Genomic DNA, 11,646 nt, shown 5'->3' with positions numbered 1-11,646 from the left:
AGTCTCTGTGGAGAGATTAGACCAAAGCGTTTAAGCAAATACACAAACCCACAGGACGAGAACGACACACGGAAGGACGGAGGGAAGGACGGACGAAGGGAGGAGGGAAGAGAGGAGAGAGGAGAGGAGAGAGAGAGAGGAGAGAGAGAGAGAGCAAGGAGAGGAGAGAGAGAAAAGGAGGAAAGGAGAGCAGGGAGGAAGAAAGAGGGAGGGAGGAGAGTAGAGGAGGGAGGAGAGGATGAAGGAAGGAGAGGACAGAGGGAGGAGAGGAGAGAATAGAGAGGGAAGGACAAAGGGAGGAGAGCAGGGAGAGGGAGGGAGGGAGGTAGAAGAGGAGAGGAGAGAGGGAAGGACAGAGGGAGGAAAGGAGAGGAGGGAAAGGGAGGAGAGGAGAGAAGGGAGGGAGGGTGAGAGAAGGAGGAAAGGAAAGCAGGGAGGGAGGAGAGCAAAAAGAGAGGAGAGAGAGAGGGAGAAGGAGAGGAGGGAGAGGGAAGGACGGAGGGAGGCGAGAGGGAGGAAGTAGAGGAGGGAGAGGGAGGGAGGAGAGGAAGGAGGAAGGAGAGAAGGAGAGGAGGGAGAGAGAGGAAGGAGAGGAGGGAGAGGGAAGGAGGAGAGGAAGGAGAGGAGGGAGTAGAGGAGGGAGGAAGGAGAGGAGGGAGTAGAGAGGGAGGGGAGGAGGGAGGAGAGGAGTGAGAGGAGCAGAGAGGAGAGGAGTGAGGGAGGAGAGAAAGAGAGGGGGAGGGAAGAGAAAGGAAAAGAGGGGGAGAGGACAGAATGGGGGAAGAGGAGAAAAGGGGAAAAGGGAGGATGGAGGAGCAGGGGAAAGAGGATAAAGGAAAGAGCAAGGGGAAAACGGGATGGAAGAGAATGGGGAAGAGGGGTGTAGATAGAGAGGAGGAGAGGGGGACATGAGAAAAAGAAGTGATGGAGAGAGAGAAAGGAGGGAAGGAGAGAACAGAGAGAGGGGAAGAAAAAGGGAAGAGAAAAATGAGGCAGTGTGAGTGGAAAGAGGAAGAAGAGAAAGAGAGAGGAGAGAAGGGGAGAAGAGACAGAGAAAAAGAATGATAAAAAAATGAGGGAAAGGGAAAGAGAGAGAGGTGGAAACAACAGGAGAAGCGTTCAAAAGAGAGAGGAGGAAGAGAAGTGTAGAGAGAGAGGAGTGTGTTAGTGTGTGAGAGCATCAGACTCATCGCCATGGAAACGTACGAGACACAAGCAGGAAGTGCACAGACCCGGATCATCAGAGTCACGTCTGGAATGTAAATATAACAGTGACTGAAGAAAGTTGGACTGTCACGACCTGATCTCTCATTTATCATTTGAAGTTAATGTCATTAAAAGGACAAAATATGAATAATCATTTCAAACTGAATCGTCTCTGAAGAAGCTGCAAGAAACACAAACGTTCAGATCATTTCAGATTCTCAGAGAAAGATTTTATCACTTTAGACTCACTCTCAGAGGAAGAGGAAACACAACTTTTATTCAAGTAATGTCGGACATACTGTGTGATATTTCTGATGGTTTCCCTCAACTCAAACTGTACGACCAAATCACAGGGTTTAAAAGTTCACAGCTCATGATTCATGTTCTTACACTAAATGAACGACTTTAACAGAGAGAAACCCTCACGAGAGGCGACTGGATTCAAACAGGTTTGATTCTTGTGACCTACGATTGCAGATCAGGAGCTGGTTGTGAGGGATTAGTCCGTTTTTGTTACCCCCATGTTTACTACACGAAGCTCCACACACACATGAGTGAAAAATCGTCTCAAGAAGAACCAAAAATCACACATTGTACGGCCAGTTTAAGAATACTGTTACAGCAATGTACTATAAATTACTCAAGTAAGAGTACTGTTACTCTGTACTATATATTCATCCATTTTTTTCCACTTTATCTGGGGCTGGATCACGGGGGCAGCAGTCTAAGTAAGAACTCCCAGACTTCCTTCACCCTGGACACTTCCTCCAGCTCCTCCAGTTGGACCCCAAGGTGTTCCCAGACCAGCCCAGAGACATAGTCCCTCCAGTGTGTCCTGGGTCTTCCCCAGGGGCTCCTCCCAGTGGGATGTGCCCGGGTCCATGCCCAAGCCTCAACTGCTCCTCTCAACATGGAGGAGCAGCGGCTCTACTCCGAGCTCCTCCCATGTGACTGAGATCCTGACCCTATCTCTAAGGCTACGTTCAGACTGCAGGGTTTAACACTCAATTCTGATTTTTTTTGTGAAATCCGATGTTTTTGTGAGGTCTTTCACATTTCCAATTAAATGTGACTTGTATGTGTCTCCAGTGTGAACATTAAACGTCCCAAAAGTGTCCCACATGTGCACTGGAGACACGATGACGTCAACCGCAGTGAGCGTGCTCTGTGTTTACAGAAGTTGTCCAAAGATGGACACGAACATTGAGCACCTGGAGATTTTAAAGTTCCTCTCGTGCCGGAGCCAGAACATGAACAACTTACTTGTTTTAAAGAGGAGATTGAGAAGGAGAAGGACGAGGTTTTTGGCCGTGGTGTTTTGTGGGACAGCGGCAGCAACGTCTGTTGAAAGGAACATGTGGATGTGGAGACGGAGCCAAGAGTGGTGAGTGGTGATGTGCTTCACTTCAGTGACACGGAGTTCATTAACAATTTTTGCCTACTTCAGAGCAGAATAGTGACGTTTGTGTCTTGTTGATAACGTGTAGGTGGATGAATGAGCTTTGGCCGTTCAGACTGAAGTCACATGTCAAAAGATCAGATATGTATCAGTTTCAGGAGCACATATCCAAGTGTCCTGGGTCGCGTTTGAAAAAATCGGATCTGTGTCGTTCAGACTGTCATTAAAAGATCAGATACAGGTCACATAGAGGCCAAAAAATCGGATTTGGGTCACTTCAGGCTGCAGTCTGAACACAGCCTAAGGAAGCGCCCAGCCACCCTGCCGAGGAAACTCATTTCGACCACTTGTATCCTCGATCTTGTCCTTTCAGTCATTACCCAGAGCTCATGACCATAGGTGAGGGGAGGAACATAGATTGACGGTAAATCGAGAGCTTCGCCTTTCGACTCAGCTCCTTCTTCACCACAACAGTCTGATACAGCGACCGCATCACTGCAGACGCTGCACCTGTCCACCTGTCAATCTCACGCTCCGTCCTCCCCTCACTCCAGAACAACACCCCGACATACTTGAACTTGAGGCAGGAACTCTCCACCCACCAGGAGAGGGCACTGTACTTTATATTACTCGAGTACTGTTACATTGGACTTTATATTACTTGAGTACTGTTACACTGTACTACAGTATATATGAGTAAAGTAAGAGTACTGTTACTACTGCAGGGGAGAGGAGGAATAGAAAGAGGAGGGGAGACAGAGAGATACAGAGAGAGAGGCAGTTCACTGCAGTACAACTCATCTTTGTTTTTCTTCCACCAGGAGAAAAAACATCCAGACATTTTGTTTTTTTTTTTCACTTTTTTTTTTTTTCTTGAAATCAAAATATGAACATTAATACTTCCTGCTCACACTGCTGTAAAACCGGAAGAAAAAAAAGGGACGTTACCTTCAACAGCCTCTCTCCAGATTGGCTCTTTAGTTGCTATGATACTTGCGGTCGGAATTCCAAATATGGAACTCGGCTCCACATTCACTCCTATAACTGCAGGATCGATGAGCTTCATTTGACTGGAACCAAACTCTGTGGTTGACGTTTCTTTCACTTACACACTTCTTCACACAGTCTACAGAGCACACCCACCTCTCACGTGCACTCTCCTCCTCACGTGCATGCTCCTCTCCTCACGTGCACACGCTCTTCTTCACGTGCACGCTGTCTTCCTCACGTGCACACTCTCTTCCTCATCACGTGCACGCTCTCTTCCACACGTGTACACTCTCTCCTCACGCACACATGCACGCTCCTCTCCTCACACTCTCTTCCTCACTCACACGTGCACGCTCCTCTCCTCACATGAACACTCTCTTCCTCACGTGCACACTCTCTTCCTCACGTGCACGCTCCTCTCCTCACATGAACACTCTCTTCCTCACGTGCACACTCTCTTCCTCACGTGCACGCTCTCTTCCTCACGTGCACACTCTCTCCCTCACATGCACACTTCTCTCCCTTCCATGCACGCTCCTCTCCTCACGTGCACGCTCTCTTCCTCACATGCACGCTCCTCTCCTCACATGAACACTCTCTTCCTCACGTGCACGCTCTCTTCCTCACGTGCACGCTCTCTTCCTAAATAAGGTGAGGTAAACTTGATTGATCGCTCATGAGGAAAATTAATTGTCTGCATTTGACCCATGTCCAGATCTTGAGCTCGTCTCGGTCAGGTCAACCTCAGCTGGAGGATTTGAACTATTGTCCATGTCCATGTCCATATTCTCTCAGACTCAGGGAGAACATGCAAACTCCAAAAAAAAAAAAAAAAAAGTCCAGACAACCAAAGAATCAAACCCTGACCCTTCTTGCTGTGAAACATGAGTGCCACCGTGCCACTTCCTCGTGACGTGCACGCTCGCCTCCTGACGTGCACGCTCCCCGCCTCACGTGCACGCCCCTGTGATGGCGAGGAGGTGAGTCGGTGGCTGTCGCTGTGAGGAGAGCGGCCTAATTAAAAAGTGGATGAATATTCATGAGACACTTGTACCGCTGCTGCTAATTACACATTCAGAGAGAGGCCAGTGATCAGGGCTGACAACTCAATCCTCCTCCACCACGCAGATGTGCCTCACACAGACCAAACAAAGACCCAACCAGGTCTAAACCAGGTTTAAACCAGGACTAAACTAGGACTAAACAAGGACTGAACCAGGTTTAAACCAGGATTAAACCAGAACTAAACCAGGTTTAAACCAAGACTAAATCAGAGCTAATCCAGGACTATGCCAGAACTAAACCAGGACTAAAGAGAGGCCAGTGATCAGGGCTGACAATCCAATCCTCCTCCACCACACAGATGTGCCTCACACAGACCAAACAAAGACACAACCAGGTCTAAAGCAGGTCTAAAGCAGAACTAAACCAGGTCTAAACCAGGACTAAACCAGGACTAAACCAGGACTAAACCAGGACTAAACCAGGTCTAAACCAGGACTAAACTAGGACTAAAGAGAGGCTGGTGATCAGGGCTGAAAACTCAATCCTCCTCCTCCACACAGATGTGCCTCACACAGACCAAACAAAGACACAACCAGGTTTAAACCAGGTTTAAACCAGGATTAAACCAGGACTAAACAAGGACTAAACCAAGCCTAAAGCAGGTTTAAACTAAGTCTAATCCAGGTATAAAGAAGGTCTAAATTAGGTCTAAATCAGGTCTAAATCAGGTCTAGAGAAGTGAAATTTGGATGGATGACCCTCAAAGGACAAGTTCTCAGCTCTCAGCCCAAAATGTAAGACAGATTTATCAGCCTCTTTAAATCAGACTTACTCTGCAGAATGGACTTTTCAGAACTTTTAACAATGTTATATTATTATGTTTCCTTCTCATTGACCCTCTGAACTTGTATTCAGAGTGATTCGTGCATGTTTGAGTCATCTTTATTCTCTTGGATTCAAGACGTCATTTGCTCCGTTCTCCCTGTTTTCTCCTCGACTGGTAAACGCCCACTGTAGAGAATTTACTCCATTCTCCAGTTTCATTTTCTTAATCTGAGATATGCACTATCACAGTATCACTTTGATTCAACAGCAGTGTGTATTTGGTACAAAAAGAATAAAAATAAAAATCTGTTCACTGCTCACTGCTGGTTGGTGTGATACATGCAGTTATGCACAGGAATTGTCGTGATGACGTTTACGTGATGTCCACTCCCTTTGGACACCACGGCTTTTCAGACATGGAAGTCAGTGCACTTGTTTCTTTTACTAAGTTGCTTTAGAGGAATATTGTGATTTAAGATGTGCAAATGATAACACAATGATCCACAGGGGTCATCGTTTATAACTGCAGTGCTTTAATATGACTTTGATATCATTAGAAGCAGACAGAGTGCACTGGTCTGATTTACTCCACTCTACATGAACAAATAAACAAAATGTGCTTTTACAAGGAACATTTTTGTACTGTAGCTTTCATTCATAAACATCAAATATTTGCTCTTTTCTGTGTTTGTGAGTTTGTAATTGTTCTTTGGAGCTACTAAGCCCAAGTCATTTCTGAATCACTGCAGTTTAAAAGAGTAAAGAGTGAAGTCATCGCTCAGTGAGTGATATACACACCTCCAGTGTGTTCTGGTGAAATACTGTCCAGAGTTTGAATTAAGTGCAGCTCAGCGTGACACCCTTTTAACTCACACTCGTTTGTTCTTGTAAAAAACTCAAAAGTGTTTCGGGACTTCACTTTCCCATTAACAAACCAGCGCCGGAGCCAGAGATCAACCACGTAAAATATTTGAGACACTGTAAAAACGCGACGCCCATTTCCTAAAGTAGCCATTTGAAAACATGAGCAGGAATACGGCGGCCATGTTGGAAGCAGTTGATGGTTTAATGCCAGTTTTATGACTATCAGACGCTTGCGTTCATTTTGATAAGTGATCGGAGACTGGGCTTTATGGGACCAGTGGTTGAGGTGTAAAAACCATTGAGTGACACAGAAGTGGGAGTGTATTAAGCAAAGAATGAGTCTGCGTTTGAACAAAGACAGACATGTTTACAGGACGTTTAAGAGAAAAGGGGAGGGGCAGAAAGGAGGCAGGAGGAGGAGAGGAGGAGGAAGAGGAGGAGGAAGAGGAGAGAGGAGGGGGAGTGCTCTTCAAGAACAAAGAGAACTGTGTCATAAGTTATTAAAGGAACTGTGTGTAACCTGCACTCAAGGCACTAGAATCACAACTGAGACTAAAGAGCTGAGTGTCTCCAGAGCTTCACCTGCAGACAGAGACACATCCAGGTTTTTCTCATTCTCAGCATATGGACAAGACAGGCCTCATGTGAAGTTCAGAAGCTCCAGAATTCCCTCCCTGAGCTGCAGAGGCTGCACTAGCACTGGCTCACGATGGCTGAGGGTGCTGGGGTTCAGATCAGAGAGACATTTCAGCACCAGGACAACTCTGGCCGCACATACTGTTTTCTATATTACAGTGGTTTTCAGTAGGTGAGGCCCGTCTCCCCTGGGGGGCACCAAAGAGCCACTGTGGAGGCGCAACACACACATGAAGAAAAAGTCCACCAGGATTGATATCGGTGATTGTGCATGTGTGTATCAGCTGTAAAATGATGTTGTCATTCTGATAAACGACTCATAGTTTAGAGCATCAACTTTTTTGCCTCGTATGGACCGCATGGACCACACCTTTAAACCAGAACTAAAACCAGGACTAAACCAGGACTAAGCCAGGTTTAAACCAGAATTAAATCTAGGTCTACACTAGGTCTAAACCAGGACTAAACCAGGAATAAAACCAGATCTAAACCAGGATTAAATCTAGGCCTACACTAGGTCTAAACCAGGACTAAAACTCAGGTTTAAACCAGGACTAAAACCAGGCCTAAACCAAGATTAAACCAGGTCTAAACCAGGACTAAAATTAGGACTAAATCCGGGTCTAAACCAGGACTAAAATCAGGACTAAAACCAGGTCTAAAACCAGGTCTAAACCAGCTCTAAGTCTAGATTTAAACTAGGTCTAAACCAGGACTAAAATCAGGACTAAAACCAGCTCTAAACCAGGATTTAACCAGGACTAAACCATGTCGCGCGGGGCTCGTCTGTCTTGATCTACTCTAAGAGGAGACTCACATTTACCCAGTTTGAAAACCTCTGTGATATTGTAACTTTGGCTTTCAGTTCTTTAATATTTACATTCTATTTTTTTGTTCTAATTTTAGCAATAAAAATACATGATGATCTCAAGTCACCTGAACAACATGTTTCATTGTTTTGGTTTTAGAACCTGATTTTAAATTCTGACTCTTTAGAGGTAAATTAAAGACTGCACTTTTGTGTGTAAAATAGCCTTTTGATAAAGACCCACGAGGCCCACGAGAAAAGAGCAGAGGTTTTTCTGTGGGGTAACACTGACCTCTAGTGGTGATTTAATATGAACACTGAAACTCTGAAAAAAAGAGACTTAGACAAACTTTATTGATCCACAAGGAAAATGATTTGGACACAGGAGCTCACAGATCACAATAAATATAATCCCAAAGAGAAAACATATAAATGGTAATAATAAATTCTAAATAAATAGCAAAGAGCAAGAGACAGATGTCAAAAGTCATAGGAAGACAGTTCAACAATGATATGATGATTGACAGGACAAGGTTATCTGTTACATCAGTACAGTTGTAGGGAGTATTATCTGTTCCATAAGGGTGAGTTGCTGTACAGTTGTAGGGAGTATTATCTGTTACATAAGGGTGAGTTGTTGTATAGTTGTAGGGAGTATTATCTGTTCCATGAGGGGGAGTTGTTGAACAGTTCCACCTTGTGATGTCATGTAGTGGTAGTTTTCAAGTTAAAAATGTATTTTACTTTTTGTTCAGTAGAAATGGACAATTCCAAGACTGACATTTTCAACAAAAATGTCAGTGACAACCTGTTTCATGATGAGGGACTTTTAGTTCCAACCAAATCAGCTCTTTCTGGTCAGATTGTTCAAATAAAACTCAGATTAAATCTAATTTGAGTAACAGATCTTCAGACAGAGCAGTGCTTTCAGTTAACCTCACACCCCCAGTTAATGAGAAATGGTCAGTGGTAGACAGTCACATCTGATGAATATAATGTTTTAATGCAAACTTCACATGTTGTTTATAAAATGTGCTGTTCAAATAAAATTAACTGAATAAAAGATTCTAATGAAAACCAGGAGGCCCGTGCAGATTTTGATTTATTTATTTATTATTATTATTATTTTTATTATTATTATTATTTTACAATTTTATTTGTGCATTGATAACAAATTACACAATTTACCAAACATCATATTTGTGCAATTTTTTTTTTTCAAAACTTATCCCCAGCAAAAAAAGAGAGAGAAAAAAAAAAATAGATCATTTAAAGACAAATAAATACATAATGAAAATAAAAAAGACATACACAGCCATGCTGAGGTATGATGCCCGGTTTTTATGTCCATGTACAAAAATGGCTGCCATGTTTTTTCGAATGTTGTACTTGAACCTGCAAGTGTAAACCTGATCTCCTCAATAAACTTAAGAACTCATGAGATCATTTATCCAGTGATCATGATTCATGTGTGGGAGGGAGCTCTTCCTCCCACCTCCAGAGAACGAGGCTCTGTGCTCCCAAACAAGTGAAGGCCACAGCACGAGAACAACACTCTGCAGTGGAGACACCAGAGGGAAACACACTGAAGAGCACAAGCAGAGCAGTGGAGGCAGTTTTGGTTTTATAGGCCTCAGTCAAAATATGGAACACTGAAGTCCAAGAAGTATTAACGTGAGGACATGACCAAAAAGTGTGAATAACGGAGAGAGACACAGAGGTGGAAAAAGTACTGAAAAATTTATAATTAAGTAAAAGTATCTTTACTTTGTTTAATTCCTACTCAAGTAAAAGTAATAGTAACCATCTAAAAATCTACTTGAGTAAAAGTTAAAAAGAACTTAATTTAAAATGTAATTTGAGTCAAAGTTATTTGAGTATTTTCAATTATTTGCAGTAAAAAAAGGATGCGTCATGAATTTAATCCAGCACAAGTTGTTTTAATCAACTTTTAGGTCACACAGACAAACTTGGTTCAATGGAAACTTGGTACATTTTAAAGACACTATTTTAACACTTACTATTTTAACACTTGGATTATTATGTTATTCCCTTTTTTGTATTTGAACTCTAATAGCTGTCCAAGGATTTCCTTCTCTTTCCTCTCAAGAATTATTCAATGCACCTTCTTCTTGAATATCGTCCATGTCGACCTCGATCTGTGGCTCAACAGCAGCAGCAGCAGCATCCAAATTGATCCAAGACACACTGACTCTTCTGTTCACTGACTGAACATTCTAGACCAGGAGTGTCAAACTCATTTTGGTCCGGGGGCCGTATCCAACCTACTTTGACCCCAAAGGTTCCGGATCAGAAAACTCATGTCATATAAACCCCAAAAATAACAATAAGTTCAAATATTTGTGCAGAGAAACACAAATCTATTACAGAAATCTTCTTTAATTGATGAACTCTTTCTTTTACAAAACATTATAATATTATGAACAACCTGAAACTTTAAGAAAAATGTAATTTCAACACAATGTTTTAACATGAACTTGTATGTAAATAGGAATAAATCCATTTCTCTTGTTAAATCCTGCACTTGGCTCCACTTTTCTCATGTTGGACATTTTTCTGATGAGGGTGTCACGGTCAACAGTCAAAACGATCGTCCTTTAAGAGCGTTTGGAAAGAGACAAGTCTTCATTTGTGCTGCTCTGGTGGGAGGGGCCACGTACAGAGACACTGGAGACGCTGCTGTGATAAACACCACAGAAAATTAACAAGATTTTAATAGAAAATATAATTAAAATATTTTAGTAGAAAATTAGGCGAGGGCCAGATTAAACATCTTGGAGGGCCGGATCCGGCCCCCGGGCCGTATGTTTGACACCCCTGTTCCAGAGTGAAAATGTCATGTGTGCCGCCTGAGCAATTTACTTTCATTTCCAGCTCACTGTTTGTTTTTTTTTCTCTGTCAATCTGATTTTACTCAGTAATGAGGGCGGGTTCCAATGTAATGAAGTAAAATACTTGGATCAAAATGTACTCGAGTAAAAGGTAAATTACCTATTTCACAAACTACTTAAAAAATTACAAATGACTCATAAAAACAGCTCAGTTACAGTAACATGAGTAAATGTAATTTGTCACTTTCCACCAGATCTTTTTCTCAGTTTGATTTTATGACAGCAGGAGCTGAGAATAAACTGAACTAAATGTTGTGGAGCAGGTTTGTGATGTGGTGGGCGTTGGTCTGTGCGGTAATCGCCCTGAATGAAGTTAGAGCACATTTTCATAAAGTTTATTACAGCTCAAAACGGTTAATAAAGTAAAAAGTCCCACTCAGGCGTCGGCTCTAATCACCTGACCTGATTAGAGACGCTCCTCCATTACGGCGCCGTGAGTCGACACAAAATGTCCGCCGGTGCTCAGCTGCTCAGAGGGGAGTGAAGAAGAGGAGGAGGAAGAAGAGGAGGAGGAGGAAAAGGAGGAGGCGGCGCAGTGTGAAACCGACACGCAAGACTTTATCACACAAGACGAACGACAGAGCCATCCATCACACAGACAAACGAGGGACGGAGAGAGGGAGGAGAGAGGAGGAGAGAGACAAACTAAAGGCGGAGGAGAAAGGGAGGAAAGGGGGAGAGAAGGAAAAGGGAGATGGGGAGAGGAGGGTGAGAGAAGAGGGAGAGAAGAAGGAAGGAGAATGGAGGAGGGAGGAAAGAGACAAACAAGAGACATAGGAGAGAAGAAGGAGGGAGAGAGCGGGGGAGAGAAGGAGGACGAGGGAGAGAGACAAACTAGAGACGGAGGAAAGGGAGGAGGGAAGAGACGGATGAGAGACACAAACTAGAGACAGAGGAGGAGAGAGACAAATTAGAGACAGAGGAGAGAGGGAGGGAGAGAGGAGGAAGGGGAGAAAAAACTGGAGACAGACGAGAGAGGAGAGGGGGAGAAGAGAGGGAGG

This window comes from Boleophthalmus pectinirostris, unplaced genomic scaffold (genome assembly GCF_026225935.1).
Source record: "Boleophthalmus pectinirostris isolate CB_2022bp ecotype Guang Dong unplaced genomic scaffold, ASM2622593v1 HiC_scaffold_5, whole genome shotgun sequence".
Lineage (NCBI taxonomy): Eukaryota > Metazoa > Chordata > Actinopteri > Gobiiformes > Gobiidae > Boleophthalmus > Boleophthalmus pectinirostris.
The sequence above is the reverse complement of the archived record's forward strand: the minus strand, read 5'-3'. Positions refer to the sequence as shown.